General features: G+C 47.4%; 1 protein-coding gene across 1 annotated transcript in view; it reads left to right on the top strand.

The window, feature by feature from the left end:
* LOC116990201 (complement C3-like) overlaps positions 1-15,822 on the top strand; it is a 63,095-nt gene that overhangs the window by 1,971 nt on the left and 45,302 nt on the right. Inside the window, exons 3-9 of the mRNA XM_033047748.1 lie at positions 999-1,078; positions 3,674-3,851; positions 7,867-7,937; positions 9,815-9,903; positions 11,884-11,966; positions 13,017-13,104; positions 14,413-14,512. The gene's annotated coding sequence lies outside the window, so the exon portion shown is untranslated. The remainder of the gene's footprint in view (positions 1-998; positions 1,079-3,673; positions 3,852-7,866; positions 7,938-9,814; positions 9,904-11,883; positions 11,967-13,016; positions 13,105-14,412; positions 14,513-15,822) is intronic.

Below are 15,822 nucleotides of genomic sequence, written 5' to 3' on the forward strand. Positions count from 1 at the left end.
TGATCTCCCGGTTGCCAAACACTTCAACTCCCCCTCCCATTCCCACACTGACCTTTCTGGCCTGGGCCTCCTCCACTGTCAGGGTGAGGCCCAGCGCTAATTGGAGGAACAGCACCTCATATTTCCCTTGGGCAGCTTACACCCCAGCGGTATGAACATTGACTTCTCTAACTTCAAGTAACCCTCTCTCTCCATCCCTCCCCCACCCAAGTCGTCTTGTTGAGTCTCATTGTCTATAACTCGTTTTCACCCAGCCCACAGCTAACAATCGCCTGTTTCTCTTTCATCATTCCTTTTTTTGCATATATTTCATTCATTTGTTCCACATCTCTCTACATCACCGTCTATATCTCTCGTTTCCCTCTCCCCCGACTCTCAGTCTGAAGAAGGGTCTCGACCCGAAACGTCACCCATTCCTTCTCTCCGGAGCTGCTGCCCGTCCCTGCTGAGTTACTCCAGCTTTTTGTGTTTAAGAAAGAACTGCAGATGCTGGAATAATTGAAGGTAGACAGAAATGCTGGAGAAACTAAGCAGGTGAGGCAGCATCTAGATGACATCAGAATTTCCCCTGAATAAGGGGATTAATAAAGTATTTATCTATCTATGCTGCCTCACCCGCTGAGTTTCTCCAGCATTTTTGTCTACCTTCCAGCTTTTTGCATCTATCTTTCATTCATTTGTTATTCATCCATTCATTTAGTCCATGGATAGGGCAGGTTTGGAGGGATGTGAGCCAATCGCGAGCAGGTGGGACTAGTGTAGCTGGGACATGTTGGCCAGTGTGGGCAAGTTGGGCCGAAGGGCCTGTTTCCACGCTGTATCACTCTATGACTATTTGTCCTGTATCTCTCTCCACATCACCGTCGATATCTCTCGTTTCCCTCTCCCATGAATCTCAGTCTGAGGAAGTGTCTCGACCCGAAACGTCACCTATTCCTTCCCTCCAGAGATGCTGCCTGACCCGCTGAGTTACTCCGCCATTTTGTGTCTGTCTTAGGTCCTAAAAGCCATCTTGTCTAAGGTGATCTCAAGAAAGCTCAGTCCGAAGAACAACTTCACCCAAGTAATCCACGTGCAGGTAAAACCACTCTGGTCTCTACTGATCTCAGAAGGATTAGGAAATTGCCTATTCTTTGTGTTTTCAACTCCCCACCTGAGTTCCTCATTATAGGAGTATATGGGAGCAAGTACAGGGCCCTAGTGAGACCACACCTGGAGTATTGTGCGCAGTTTTGGTCTCCTAATTTGAGGAAGGACATCCTTGCCATTGAGGGAGTGCAGCGTAGATTCACCAGGTTAATTCCCGGGATGGCGGGACTGTCATATGATGAAAGAATGGAGCAACTGGGCTTGTGTTCACTGGAATTTAGAAGGATGAGAGGGAATCTCATAGAAAAATATTCAATTCTTAAGGGATTGGACAGGTTAGATGCAGGTAAAATGTTCCCGATGTTGGGGGAGTCCAGAACCAGGGGTCTGAAGAAGGGTTTCGGCCCGAAACGTTGCCTTTTTCCTTCGTTCCATAGATGCTGCTGCACCCGCTGAGTTTCTCCAGCATTTTTGTCTACCTAAGAATATTGGTTTTGATAATTGGGTGATTTTGTATTAGGGTGGTTGGTCTGTTTGGTTTGTATTGTAGATATTATTCTTGCAATAATTGGTTACATTTACATTTATTAACATTATTTTTGTTTAAAAAAAGGAGAAATAAAGGGGACCTTTGCGGACCAAACGGAACACTTTATATTTTAGACAGGTGCGGAGGTAGAGAACCGGGTACAATCCTGTACGTGACCTGCGTGGGTTTACTCCGGGTGCTCCAGTTTCCTCCCACACTCCAAAGACGTGCGGGTTTGTAGGTTAATTGACTTCTGTAAAGTCCCCCTAGTGTGTGTCGGATAGAACCAGTGTACTGGTTCGGATAGAACCAGTCGCTGGTCGGCGCGGACCACGCATTAATCCCTTCATCCTGTATCTACTGTCTTGACTGTAATCAGATTTAGATTCAGATTCAGATTCAGATTTAGATTCAGATTTAGATTCAGATTCAGATTTAGATTTAGATTTAGATTCAGATTCAGATTTAGATTCAGATTCAGATTCAGATTTAGATTCAGATTCAGATTCAGATTTAGATTCAGATTCAGATTCAGATTCAGATTCAGATTCAGATTCAGATTCAGATTCAGATTTAGATTCAGATTTAGATTCAGATTCAGATTCAGATTCAGATTCAGATTCAGATTTAGATTCAGATTCAGATTCAGATTTAGATTCAGATTCAGATTCAGATTTAGATTCAGATTTAGATTCAGATTCAGATTCAGATTCAGATTCAGATTCAGATTCAGATTTAGATTCAGATTCAGATTCAGATTCAGATTCAGATTCAGATTCAGATTTAGATTCAGATTCAGATTCAGATTTAGATTCAGATTCAGATTCAGATTTAGATTCAGATTCAGATTCAGATTTAGATTCAGATTCAGATTCAGATTCAGATTCAGATTTAGATTTAGATTCAGATTCAGATTTAGATTCAGATTCAGATTCAGATTCAGATTCAACTTTAATTGTCATTGTCAGTGTCCAGTACAGAGACAAGGAAATGCAGTTAGCATCTCCCTGGAAGAGCGACATAGAATATGATTTCAATAAATAAAACTATTTACATGTATACAGATAGTGTTTTTCCTGTGGGAGGAGTGTCTGGGTGGGGGGGGGGGGGGGGTTGGGGGGGTGATTGGCCGTCACCGAGGTACATTGTTGAGTAGAGTGACAGCCGCAGGGAAGAAGCTGTTCCTGGGCCTGCTGGTCCGGCAACGGAGAGACCTGTAGCGCCTCCCGGATGGTAGGAGGGTAAACAGTCCATGGTTGGGGTGAGAGCAGTCCTTGGCGATGCTGAGCGCCCTCCGCAGACAACGCTTGCTTTGGACAGACTCAATGGAGGGGAGCGAGGAACCGGTGATGCGTTGGGCAATTTTCACCACCCTCTGCAGTGCTTATCCGATCGGAGACAGAGCAGTTGCCATACCATACTGTGATGCAGTTGGTAAGGATGCTCTCGATGGTGCAGCGGTAGAAGTTCACCAGGATCTGAGGAGACAGGTGGACCTTCTTCAGTCTCCTCAGGAGGAAGAGATGCTGGTGAGCCTTCTTGATCAGAGTTGAGGTATTATGGGTCCAAGAGAGGTCATCGGAGATGTTGACCCCCAGGAACCTGAAGCTGGAAACACGTTCCACCTCCGTCCCGTTGATGTGGATGGGGGTGTGCGTGCCGCTCCTAGACTTCCTGAAGTCTACAATGAGCTCCTTGGTCTTCTTGGAGTTAAGGGCTAGGTTGTTGTCAGCGCACCATGCTGCTAGGAGCTGGACCTCCTCCCTATAGGCCGACTCATCATTGTTGCTGATGAGGCCAATCACCGTTGTATCATCTGCATACTTGATGATGGTGTTAGTACCATGTACAGGTGTGCAGTCATAGGTGTATAGTCTTCCCGCTGCCTGGTTCCCACTGTACCTCAGTACACGTGACAATAAACTAAACTGAACTAAGCTAAACAGTGGATGTGTGTGGGATAGTGTCAGTGTGCGGGGATCGCAGGTCGGCACGGAGTCGGTGGGCCGAAGGGCCTGTATCTCTACAGTCTAAAGTCTAACTTTAATTCCACAGATCCTTCCAGAGAAGATCCTTCACCTGAACCTCCTGAATGAGGAACAGTATGTCACGATTGTCACTAATATCTCTCAACCATTCCTCGTGACGAAAACACCTTCAATCCGCCTCAAATCCAGACCTTACTTCATTTATATAGCGACTGATAAACCCGTATACGCTCCCACCGAGACTGGTAAATATCAGAACCTTTTAAAGTCACAGCTTTGTGCTTAAGCAGCCTTGTTAATCCAATCTATTGTAAGGGTGCTGTGTGTGTGTGTGTGTGTGTGTGTGTGTGTGTGTGTGTGTGTGTGTGTGTGTGTGTGTGTGTGTGTGTGTGTGTGTGTGTGTGTGTGTGTGTGTGTGTGTGTGTGTGTTTGGAGATAAAGAGATTTAATTTAGAGATACAGCGTGGAAACAGGCCCTTACGCACATCGACTCCGGACCGACCAGCGATCCCCGCACACTTACGCTGGTACAACGTGTACTCCATCCTGTATCTCTAAACTAGACCAAACTAAACTAAACTAAACTAAACCAACACAATAGTTGCGTTCCTAAGCAAAAGGATTCGAGTATAGGAGCAGGGAGGTTCTACTGCAGTTGTACAGGGTCTTGGTGAGACCACACCTGGAGTATTGCGTACAGTTTTGGTCTCCTAATCTGAGGAAAGACATTCTTGCCATAGAGGGAGTGCAGAGAAGGTTCACCAGTCTGATTCCTGGGATGTCAGGACTTTCATATGAAGAAAGACTGGATAGACTCGGCTTGTACTCGTTAGAATTTAGAAGATTGAGGGGGGATCTTATAGAAACTTACAAAATTCTTAAGGGGTTGGACAGGCTAGATGCAGGAAGATTGTTCCCGATGTTGGGGGAAGTCCAGAACAAGGGGTCACAGTTTAAGGATAAGGGGGAAATCTTTTAGGACCGAGATGAGAAAAACATTTTTCAGACAGAGAGTGGTGAATCTGCGGAATTCTCTGCCGCAGAAGGTAGTTGAGGTCAGTTCGTTGGCTATATTTAAGAGGGAGTTAGATGTGGCCCTTGTGGCTAAAGGGATCAGGGGGTATGGAGAGAAGGCAGGTACAGGATACTGAGTTGGATGATCAGCCATGATCATATTGAATGGCGGTGCAGGCTCGAAGGGCCGAATGGCCTACTCCTGCACCTATTTTCTATGTTTCTATGTTTCTTTGTTTCTATCCTGCATCTTCCGGTTTATTTTTCTAAGAAATCTCACAAAATAAAGATGGTAGACCAAATGCTGGACAAACTCAGAGGGTGAGGCAGCATCTATGGAGCGAAGGAAATAGGCGACGTTTCGGGCCGAAACTCTTCTTCAGTTCTGGTTGTAAAAGCAAAGATAGACACAAAATGCTGGAGTAACTCAGCGGGACAGGCAGCGTCTCTGGAGAGAAGGAATGGGTGACGATTCGGGTCGAGACCCTTCTTCAGTCTGAAGAATTAGTCTAAACTAATAGTAATTAAACCAAACTAATCTAAACTAAACTAAACTTCAGTCTGAAGAAGGGTCTTGACCCGAAACGTCACCCATCCCTTCTCTCCAGAGATGCTGCCTGTCCCGCTGAGTTATTCCAGCATTCTGTGTCTATTTTCGGTTTAAACCAGAGTCTGCAGCTCCTTCCTGCACAGGTTATAAAAACAATTGTGGTAATGGGGAAAAGAAGTTTAGTGGCGGGAGATTTTCAGACGCAATAATGAAGTTATCCTTATATTTGGTTTGTTTTGCATGTAAACAGGCCCTTCAGTCCACCGAGTCCACATCGACCAGCGATCAACCATTCACACTGGCTCTATGTCATCCCACTTTCACTTGTGTGCAGTTTTGGTCCCCTAATTTGAGGAAGGACATTCTTGCTATTGAGGGAGTGCAGCGTAGGTTTACAAGGTTAATTCCCGGGATGGCGGGACTGTCATATGTTGAGAGAATGGAGCGGCTGGGCTTGTACACTCTGGAGTTTAGAAGGATGAGAGGGTTTCTCATTGAAACATATAAGATTGTTAAGGGTGTGGACACACTAGAGGCAGGAAACATGTTCCCGATGTTGGGGGAGTCCAGAACCAGGGGCCACACAGTTTAAGAATAAGGAGTGAGCCATTTAGAACGTAGAAACACTTTTTCTCACAGATAGGGCTCTTAAAAATAGCGGAGTCAGGGGATATGGGGAGAAGGCAGGAACGGGGTACTGATTGTGGATGATCAGCCATGATCACATTGAATGGCGGTGCTGGCTGGAAGGGCCGAATGGCCTCCTCCTGCACCTAATGTCTATTGTCTATTGTCATCCACACTCATTGGTGACCCTCGGACTATCTTTAATCGGACTTTGCTGGCTTTACCTTGCACTAAACATTATTCCCTTTATCATGTATCTGTACACTGTGGACGGCTCGATTGTAATCATGTATTGTGTTGTCCGCTGACTGGATAGCACGCAACAAAAATGCTTTTCGCTAAAAACTAAAAGCTAAGCGAAACTAAACCAAACTAATTCATATTAAACCCATTCGTACTAAAACCAAGCTAAACTCAACTTAACCCAACCAGACTAATTAAAACTAAACTGTACTAAACTAATCAGAATCAGAATCAGAATCAGAATCACACTTTATTCGCCAAGTATGTATTGCAACATACGAGGAATTTCTTTTGCCAGGTCAGTCATACAATGAAAAGCAACAGATCACTCAAAAACACATTTTAACATGAACATCCACCACAGTGACTCCTCCACATTCCTCACTGTGATGGAAGGCGAAGTGAAGTTCAAGTCCTTTCCTTTAGTTCTTCCTCGGTCGGAGGCCTCGAGCCTCCGTTGACGGGATGATCTTGACTCCCGTAGCCGGCAGCGTTTTGGCCCTCCGCATCGAGGCGATCAGCTCCCGCATCGGGGGGATGTCAGCTCCCCCGCGCCGGGCGATCAAACCTCGCGTCAGGGCTGGTCGAACCTTGGAGCTCCCGACTCGGCCTCTCCCGAGACTGCGAGTCCTTGATGGTAAAGTTCGCAGGCCGCGGTGGGAGCGATCCCAGGCAAGGGATCCGCTCCGATGTTAAGCCCGCACGGCAGTCCAAGGAGGCTTCCAGCTCCAGCGATGGTAGGCCGCAGAGCCCGAAGAATGTGATCTGAAAATTGATCACATCTCCGGCAAGGTAAGAACTTGAAAAAAATGTTTCCCCCGATTCCACCCCCCCCCCCCCCCCCCCTCCCCCACACAAAACAAACCAAAGTACCTTAAAACAAACTCTTAATAGACGTCTTCTGCAGTTGTACAGGGCTCTGGTGAGACCACACCTGGAGTATTGCGTACAGTTTTGGTCTCCTAATTTGAGGAAGGACATTCTTGTGATTGAGGCAGTGCAGCGTAGGTTCACGAGACTGATCCCTGGGATGGCGGGAGTGTCATATGAGGAAAGATTGAAAAGACTAGGCTTGTATTCACTGGAGTTTAGAAGGATGAGGGGTATATCTTAAAGAAACGTATACAATTATAAAAGGACTGGACAAGCTAGATGCAGGAAAAATGTTCCCAATGTTGGGCGAGTCCAGAACCAGGGGCCACACAGTCTTAGAAAAAAGGGGAGGTCATTTAAGACTGAGGTGAGAAAAAACTTTTTCACCCAGAGTGTTGTGAATTTGTGGAATTCCCTGCCACAGAGGACAGTGGAGGCCAAGTCACTGGATGGATTTAAGAGAGAGTTAGATAGAGCTCTAGGGGCTAGTGGAGTCAAGGGATATGGGGAGAAGGCAGGCACGGGTTATTGATTGGGGACGATCAGCCATGATCACATTGAATGGCGGTGCTGGCTTGAAGGGCCGAATGGCCTCCTCCTGCGCCTATTTTCTATGTTTCTATGTTTCTATGTTAACAAAATAACAAAAGATGAAAAAACGAAGGGACTGCCGGCAGGGCTGGCCATCTCCCCGGCGCCCCTGGTGGTCTATTCAAACCAAACTAAACCAAATCTAATCTAAGCTAAACTAAACTAAACTAATCCAAACTCGGCTAAACTAAACTAAACTAATTCCGACTAAACAAATTTAAACCAAAATGTAAACTTGACTCAATTGAACTAAACAAAACCAGATTAACAAAGCCATTAAGATTATTGAGGTTAAGTTGCACCTCCTCCAACCTCATCGACTGTAACAAACAAGTCCATTACATAATTGTTATTTTTTTCAGTGCATTATCAAGTTTTCACACTTGATCAAGAATTGAAACCAGTAAAATGCTCGGTTACAGTTGAAGTATTGGTGAGTTGTGATCTATCTGTCATTCTTTGGTGATCTTAAACTGTTGTAGTGAAATCAATATTGTGCAAATTTATCTCAGCCATGTTTTCAGACGTCAGTTCATCTGTGTTTGTGTGTCTGTAAAGGGTACAATGGCACTTTATTGTCATGTTATACCAGCGTACAGTGACATTCTCTTTCTATCTACAGTTCAGTGACAATCCGACTAAACTAACAATCGGAACAAGATTATAAGTGATCTTTAATAAGTGAGCAGAATGAGGCCTTTCGACCCATCTAGTCCACTCCGGCATTCAATCATGGCTGATCTATCTGTCCGAACCCCATTCTCTTGCCTTCTCCCCATAACCCCTGACACCCGTACTGGTCAAGAAACTACACACAGATGGACAGACTTGCAAATTCCATACAGACAGATGGACAGACAGCCAGACACATACCTTGTCGCACACACTCACACATATACTATATACACATACGTACATGCACAGATACACCATCGCTCACACAGACATGCTCACATATTCACACTCGTACACACACACACACACACACACACACACACACACACACACACACACACACACAGCCGTACAAACAGACACACACACACACACACACACACACACACACACACAAACACACACACACACACACACACACACAGCCGTACAAACAGACACACACACACTCACACACACACACATACACACACACGACACAACACACAAACCACACGAACAACACAACCCATACACACACAAACACACACCCACACCACACACACAACACCACACACACACCACACACACACACACACAGCCGTCCAAACAGCACACACACACACCTTATACAACACACATTTACAACACTTATAACACAAACAAAATCCCACACACAGACAACACACCGAACACAGACACACCCCACACCCTCCACACACACACACAACGCCACCCACAAACACACACATAGACACACCCCACCACACCACACACACACCACCAACACACACACACACACCCCACACACACCCCCACACACACCGCACACCAACACACACACACCACACCCACACACACACACAGACACAGACAGACCCGCCCGCCCGCACACACACACACACACACAGACACACAGACACACCCACCACACTCAAACACAACAACACACGCACACACACACACCACACATAGACACACACAACTCACACGCAACACCACACACACAACACACACACACCCCCACACACACACACACACACACACACACACACACACACCCACACACAGCCGTACAAACAGACACACACACACACTTATACACACACACATTTACACACTTATACACACACAAACTCACACACACAGACACCAACAACACACACACACACACACCCACACACACACACACACACACACACACACACACACACACACACACACACACACACACCACAGACACACCCACACACACTACCCACACACACACACCACACACAACACACACACACACACACACACACACACACACACACACACATACACACACACACACACACACACACCCCCACACACATACACACACACACACACACACACACACACACACACACACACACACACAGACAGACAGCGCCGGAGGCCAGGACTGAACCCGTGACCCGTGCCCCTGGCGCTGTGAGACAGCGGTTCTACCCGCTGCACCACCGTGCCAACCCAGCGCAATGTGTTGGACGCGGCTGAAACCTGCGGTTGACGGCAACATGTCGGCTGCAATGATTAACGTGCTTTTACCGTTGAACCCTTGTCGTTGTTGATTTTTGTTATCGATCGGTGCGATCAATGAACTACAGATGTCCTCTCATGTTTTGCCAGGATGCGAACGGCAGTGTTTTGTCAGCCGTGACTAGACAAACTGTGTCCCAATCAGTTCACATTGGTGAGATCAACTTTGGACCTGAAACGTAAGATTCCATCTCCTGACTCCAAATGAAGGTATTCTCTGATCTGCCCCACAAAATCACGGGGCACTGGAATAGAATTCAAAAACTCCAGTCTAGTCTAGTCTTGTTTAGTTTAGAGATACAGCGCAGAAACAGGCCCTTCGGCCCAGCGTGTCCACACCGACCAGCGATCCCCGCACACTAACACTATCCTACACACACCAGTGACAATTTACACTTATACCAATATCCGACAAACCTGCACGTCTTTGGAGTGCGGGAGGAAACCGAAGATCTTGGAGAAAACCCACGCAGGTCACAGGGAGAACGTGCAAACTCCGTACAGGCAGCACCCGTGGTCAGGATCGAACCCGGGGTCCCTGGCGCTGTGAGGCAGCAACTCTACCGCTGCGCCACCGTGCCGCCCCCTCAGCTTTGGTTATTGGGAGGGATTGGTCTCGATTGGCCGAAGGGCCTGTTTCCTTCCGGAATCTCTCCATGATTCTATGACTCTACTTGGGCGGCAGCGGTAGAGTTGCTGCCTCACACAGCTCCAGAGACCCGGGTTCGATCCCCACTACGGTTGCTGCCTGCGCGGAGTTTGCACGTTCTCTCCCCGTGAACCTCGTGGGTTTTCCCCGGGCGCTCCGGGTTTCCTCCCACACTCTGAAAACTGCCCCTAATGTGTAGGGGGTGGATGAGAAAGTGGGAAAACATAGAACTAGTGAGTGAACGGGCGATCGCTGGTCAGTGCGGATCCATGGCTTCCAATGGTGAGGTCCAATTTCTTCCCACATCCCAAATCTGTGTGGGTCAGTCGGGTAGTAGGTTGTTAATAGTTAATTATTAGCTCCTTGTATGTAGATTGGTTGTAGAATCTGTGGGTAGTTTAGTAGTACAACCCAGCGGTATGAATATTGATTTCTCCAATCCCAAGTGACCCTTGCTTCCCGCCTCTCTCTCTCTGTCCCTCCCCCATCTAGCCATCCTGCTAGTTTCACTGTTCATATCCCGTCGTAATCACCTCTTCCACAACCAACAATGGACCATTGTGGGCTCCGCACTTCCTTAGTCGTCAGTGCTGGCTCTGATTTGTTCTGTTCCTTTTTCACACCTCTACTTTCCCTCTCCCCTGACTCTCACTGAAGAAGGGTCTCGACCCGAAGCGTCACCCATTCCTTCTTTCCAGAGATGCTGCCTATCAATAGACAATAGACAATAGGTGCAGGAGGAGGCCATTCGGCCCTTCGAGCCAGCACCGCCATTCAATGTGATCTTGGCTGATCATCCACAATCAGTACCCCGTTCCTGCCTTCTCCCCATATCCCCTGACTCCGCTATCTTTAAGAGCCCTATCTAGCTCTCTCTTGAAAGCATCCAGAGAACCTGCCTCCACTGCCCTCTGAGGCAGAGAATTCCACTGCCCCCCTGAGTCTGATTAAAGATAGTCCGAAGGTCACCAATGAGGTAGATAGTAGTTCAGGACTGCTCTCTGGTTGTGGTAGGATGGTTCAGTTGCCTGATAACAGCTGGGAAGAAACTGTCCCTGAATCTGGAGGTGTGCGTTTTCACACTTCTGTACCTCTTGCCCGATGGGAGAGGGGAGAAGAGGGAGTGGCCGGGGTGAGACTGGTCCTTGATGATGCTGCTGGCCTTGCCGAGGCAGCGTGAGGTGTAGATGGAGTCGATGGAAGGGAGGTTGGTTTGTGCGATGGTCTGGGCTGCGTCCACAATTCTCTGTCATTTCCAGCGGCCTTGGATGGAGCTGTTCCCAAACCGGGCTGCGATGCATCCAGATATGATGCTTTCTAAGGCGCATCTGTAGAAGTTGGTGAGAGTTGTAGGGGACATGCCGAACTTCCTAACCCTTCCAAGGAAGTTGGTGTGCTTTTTTTCTCACCCTGAACCCCAACGTGACGTCGAATACCGTTTGTCGGAAGCGGGAGAGGGGAGTGTGTGAGGTAGCAATTGTATTTTATCGTTTTACTTACAATTTACCAGGCACGAAACATATCAAATTCGGGCTACGGTGACGAACAACTCTGAATACTACGGCTTAAAGAGGTTCCAAGTTCGGAAATACGGTGAGTTTGGATAGAGTGGATGTGGAGAGGATGTTTCCACTAGTGGGAGAGTCTCGGACCAGAGGGCACAGCCTCGGAATTAAAGGACATTCCTTCAGGAAGGAGATGAGGAGGAATTTCTTTATGGTGAATCTGTGGAATTCATTGTCACAGACAGCTGTGGAGGCCAAGTCAGTGGATATTTTTAAGGCAGGGATAGATAGATTTTTGATTAGAACGGGTGTCAGGGGTTGTGGGGAGAAGGCAGGAGAATGGGATTGAGAGGGAGAGATAGATCAGCCATGATTGAATGGCAGAGTAGACCTGATGGGCCGAATGGCCTCATTCTACTATCACTAAGAAGTGCAGACGATTCAGAGAAGTTCCACACAAAGGAACACTGATCTCAGTACATGTATATATACCCCACTAATCAACGATTCAGCAATACGTTATCTACAAAGCATAGTACAGCCTCTTGCTTCTTAAGATTGACACATCCTTATGATTGACAGCATCAGAAGATTGACAGGTTCTTCTGACAGAGGAAGGGTTAACCATTATATAGTTATAAGAGAAGGTTATATTTCTGCAGAACAAGCAATTTGAATTTTTCTAGTTATGACGCACATCATAATCTCATAATCGTATAGAACAAGGGTTAGTCTGAATTAGTTAGTCTCTAATGTTGATGTTATAGAGGAGACATTCATGAAGCTGAGCTTGTTATCTCGCTTATGTTATTGGAAAGGGGAACAACAACAGTTTGCTGACCTTGTTAATGTACTGAAAGCAAGGGTTAGTGCTTTTTTGCTAGCTTTGCAATTTAATAGAAGAAGGTGAAAGCCTGTCTTAGTTTTAGCGGAAGCCATTTTGTGAGTTTAAATAATTATTAACTTCCACAGAAGGAATTGGCCATTCTCTCCAGAGATGCTGCCTGTCCTGCTAAGTGTTCTGAGTGTGTAGGGAGTGGAAAGAATGTCTCCTCTCATCCTTCTAAGTCCCAGTGAATACAAGCCCAGTCGAAATCCTATCTCTTATGAACCTCTGTCTATCTGCTTTTCTTTGCAGAATTTCCCAAGTTTGATCTACGGATAACCCCAGACTATTGGTACTTCCTGGTCAACAGTGATGCATTCTCACTAACTATCCAAGTGGCGTGAGTACCAGCTTCACATCCTCCTGCATTTTCAGGGTCTAAGGGGAATTTAAAGTCAGTGTGGAAACAGGCCCTAACTTGCCCAACATGCCTCATCTACACTTAGGGTTGCCAACTGTCCCGTATTAGCCGGGACATCCCGTATATTGGGCTAAATTGGTTTGTCCCGTATGGGACCGCCCTTGTCCCGTGTTTGACCGCTACTACTCGGGTCGAGGGGACTGTCTGGTCGTCCGGCCCCACCTCACCCGTCCCGACGTAGTGCAGCCCATGGAGTGCAGCAGCAGCAGCAGCAGCAGCAGCAGCAGCTCCTCGCCCGTGGCCCCATCGGTCGGTCGGCAGCCCGGCCCAGCTGTCCGACCTTCCGACCTTCGCTTACCGCCGACACCACCACCACCCCTCCTTCTCGTGGCCGATCATCGGTTCGTGAGTTGGACGGGGCGCCGGACTTTGCGCGCGGCCCCCGGGCCAAAACTCCTCACAGCTGGCCCGCCGGCTGGGCTTTGTGTGCAGTCCAGCACCCGGGGCCAACTCATCATTCACCCAGCCACGGCCCAGTCGGTCAACGAATTGCCGTGGGGAATTTGTCCCATATTTTGACATTTGTCCATTATTTGGGAGTGAGAAAGTTGGCAACCCTATCCACAGCAGTCCCACCTGCCTGTGTTTGGTCGACATCCCACCACAACTAAGATCAACTTAAAATGCTGGACTAACTCAACGGGTTAAGCAGCATCTTTGGTGAACATGGGTAGGTTACATTTCGGGTCGAGGCCCTTGTTCAGTCTGAAGAAGGGTCTCGACCCGAAACGTCACCCATTCCTTCTCTCCAGAGATACTGCCTGTCCCGCTGAGTTACTCCAGCGTTTTGTGTCTGTCTTCGTTGTAAACCAGCATCTGCAGTTCCTTCCGACACTTTCCCTCCTATCCATGTACCTGTTCAAATGTTTTGCTTTAATTTTAGTTTAGTTTAGAGATACAGCGCGGAAACAGGCCCTTCGGCCCACCGAGTCCGTGCCGACCAGCGATCCCCGCACACTAACACTATCCTGCACATACTAGGGACAATTTTTACAATTTTACCGAAGCCAATTCACCTACAAACCTGCACGTCATTGGAGTGTGGGAGGAAGCCTAAGATCTCGGAGAAAACCCACGCAGGTCACGGGGAGAACGTGCAAACTCCGTACAGACAGCGCCCGTAGTCAGGATCAAACCGGGGTCTCTGGCGCTGTGAGGCGGCAAATTTACCGTTGCGCCACCACGGAGCCTTGTGGTCACCTTCCATTTTGTTTATATTCTATGCAGGAATAAAACGTACGCTGCTTTGAATGCCACTGTCTCCTTTGGGATATCTCCGCTCTCCGGTACGAAGGTACATTTACCAGAACTGGATCAACACCTGCAGGTGGGCACCAACGGTCTACGATACGATAAGATGCGATAGAACTTTATTTATCCCAGGAGGTAAATTGGCGAGGGAAATCTTTGATGACCCTGGGACCACCCTTGATCGGACTTTACTGGCTTTACCTTGCACTAAACGTTATTCCCTTATCATGTATGTGTGCACTGTAAACGGCTCGATTGTAATCATGTATTGTCTTTCCGCTGACTGGTTAGTAACGGACATGTTAGTGTGTGTAGGATAGCATTAATTTATAATGATTACAAAGCACATCAGCGCCTCTACTTCCTGAGAAGATTACGGAGAGTCGGATTGTCAAGGAAGACTCTCTCTAACCTCTACAGGTGCACAGTAGAGAGCATACTGACCGGTTGCATCGTGGCTTGGTTCGGCAACTTGAACACCCTGGAGAGGAAAAGACTACAAAAAGTAGTAAACACTGCCCAGTCCATCATCGGCTCTGACCTCCCTACCATTGAGGGGATTTATCGCAGTCGCTGCCTGAAAAAGGCTGGCAGCATCATCAAAGACCCACACCATCCTGGCCACACACTCATCTCCCTGAATGGGACGACAGATGGCACAATGGGCTAAGTGTTCGGCTGGCGACCGGAAGGTAGCCGGTTCGAATCCCGCTTGGAGTGCATACTGTTGTTGTGTCCTTGGGCAAGGCACTTCACCCACCTTTGCCTGTGTGTGAATGCATGTGAATGTGTGGGAGTGATTGGTGGTGGTCGGAGGGGCCGTAGGCGCAGATTTGCAGCCACGCTTCCGTCAGTCTGCCCCAGGGCAGCTGTGGCTACAGAAGTAGCTTACCACCACCGAGTGTGACTGAGGAGTGAATGAATAATGCGATGTAAAGCGCCTTGAGTATTAGAAAGGCGCTATATAAATCCCATCCATTATTATTATTATTACCTTCAGGTAGAAGGTACAGGAGCCTGAAGACTGCAACAACCAGGTTCAGGAATAGCTACTTCCCCACAGCCATCAGGCTATTAAACCTGGCTCGGACAAAACTCTGATTATTAATAACCCATTATCTGTTATTTGCACTTCATCAGTTTATTTATTCATGTGTGTATATATTTATATCATGGTATATGGACACATTTATCTGTTTTGTAGTAAATGCCTACTATGTTCTGTGTGCTGAAGCAAAGCAAGAATTTCATTGTCCTATACAGGGACACATGACAATAAACTCACTTGAACTTGATGTACAGGGATCGCTGGTCGGTGCGGACTTGATGGGCCGAATGGCCTGTTTCCGTGCTGTATCTCTAAACTAAACTAAACTTCTCATCACA

Source organism: Amblyraja radiata, chromosome 30 (genome assembly GCF_010909765.2).
Source record: "Amblyraja radiata isolate CabotCenter1 chromosome 30, sAmbRad1.1.pri, whole genome shotgun sequence".
NCBI lineage: Eukaryota > Metazoa > Chordata > Chondrichthyes > Rajiformes > Rajidae > Amblyraja > Amblyraja radiata.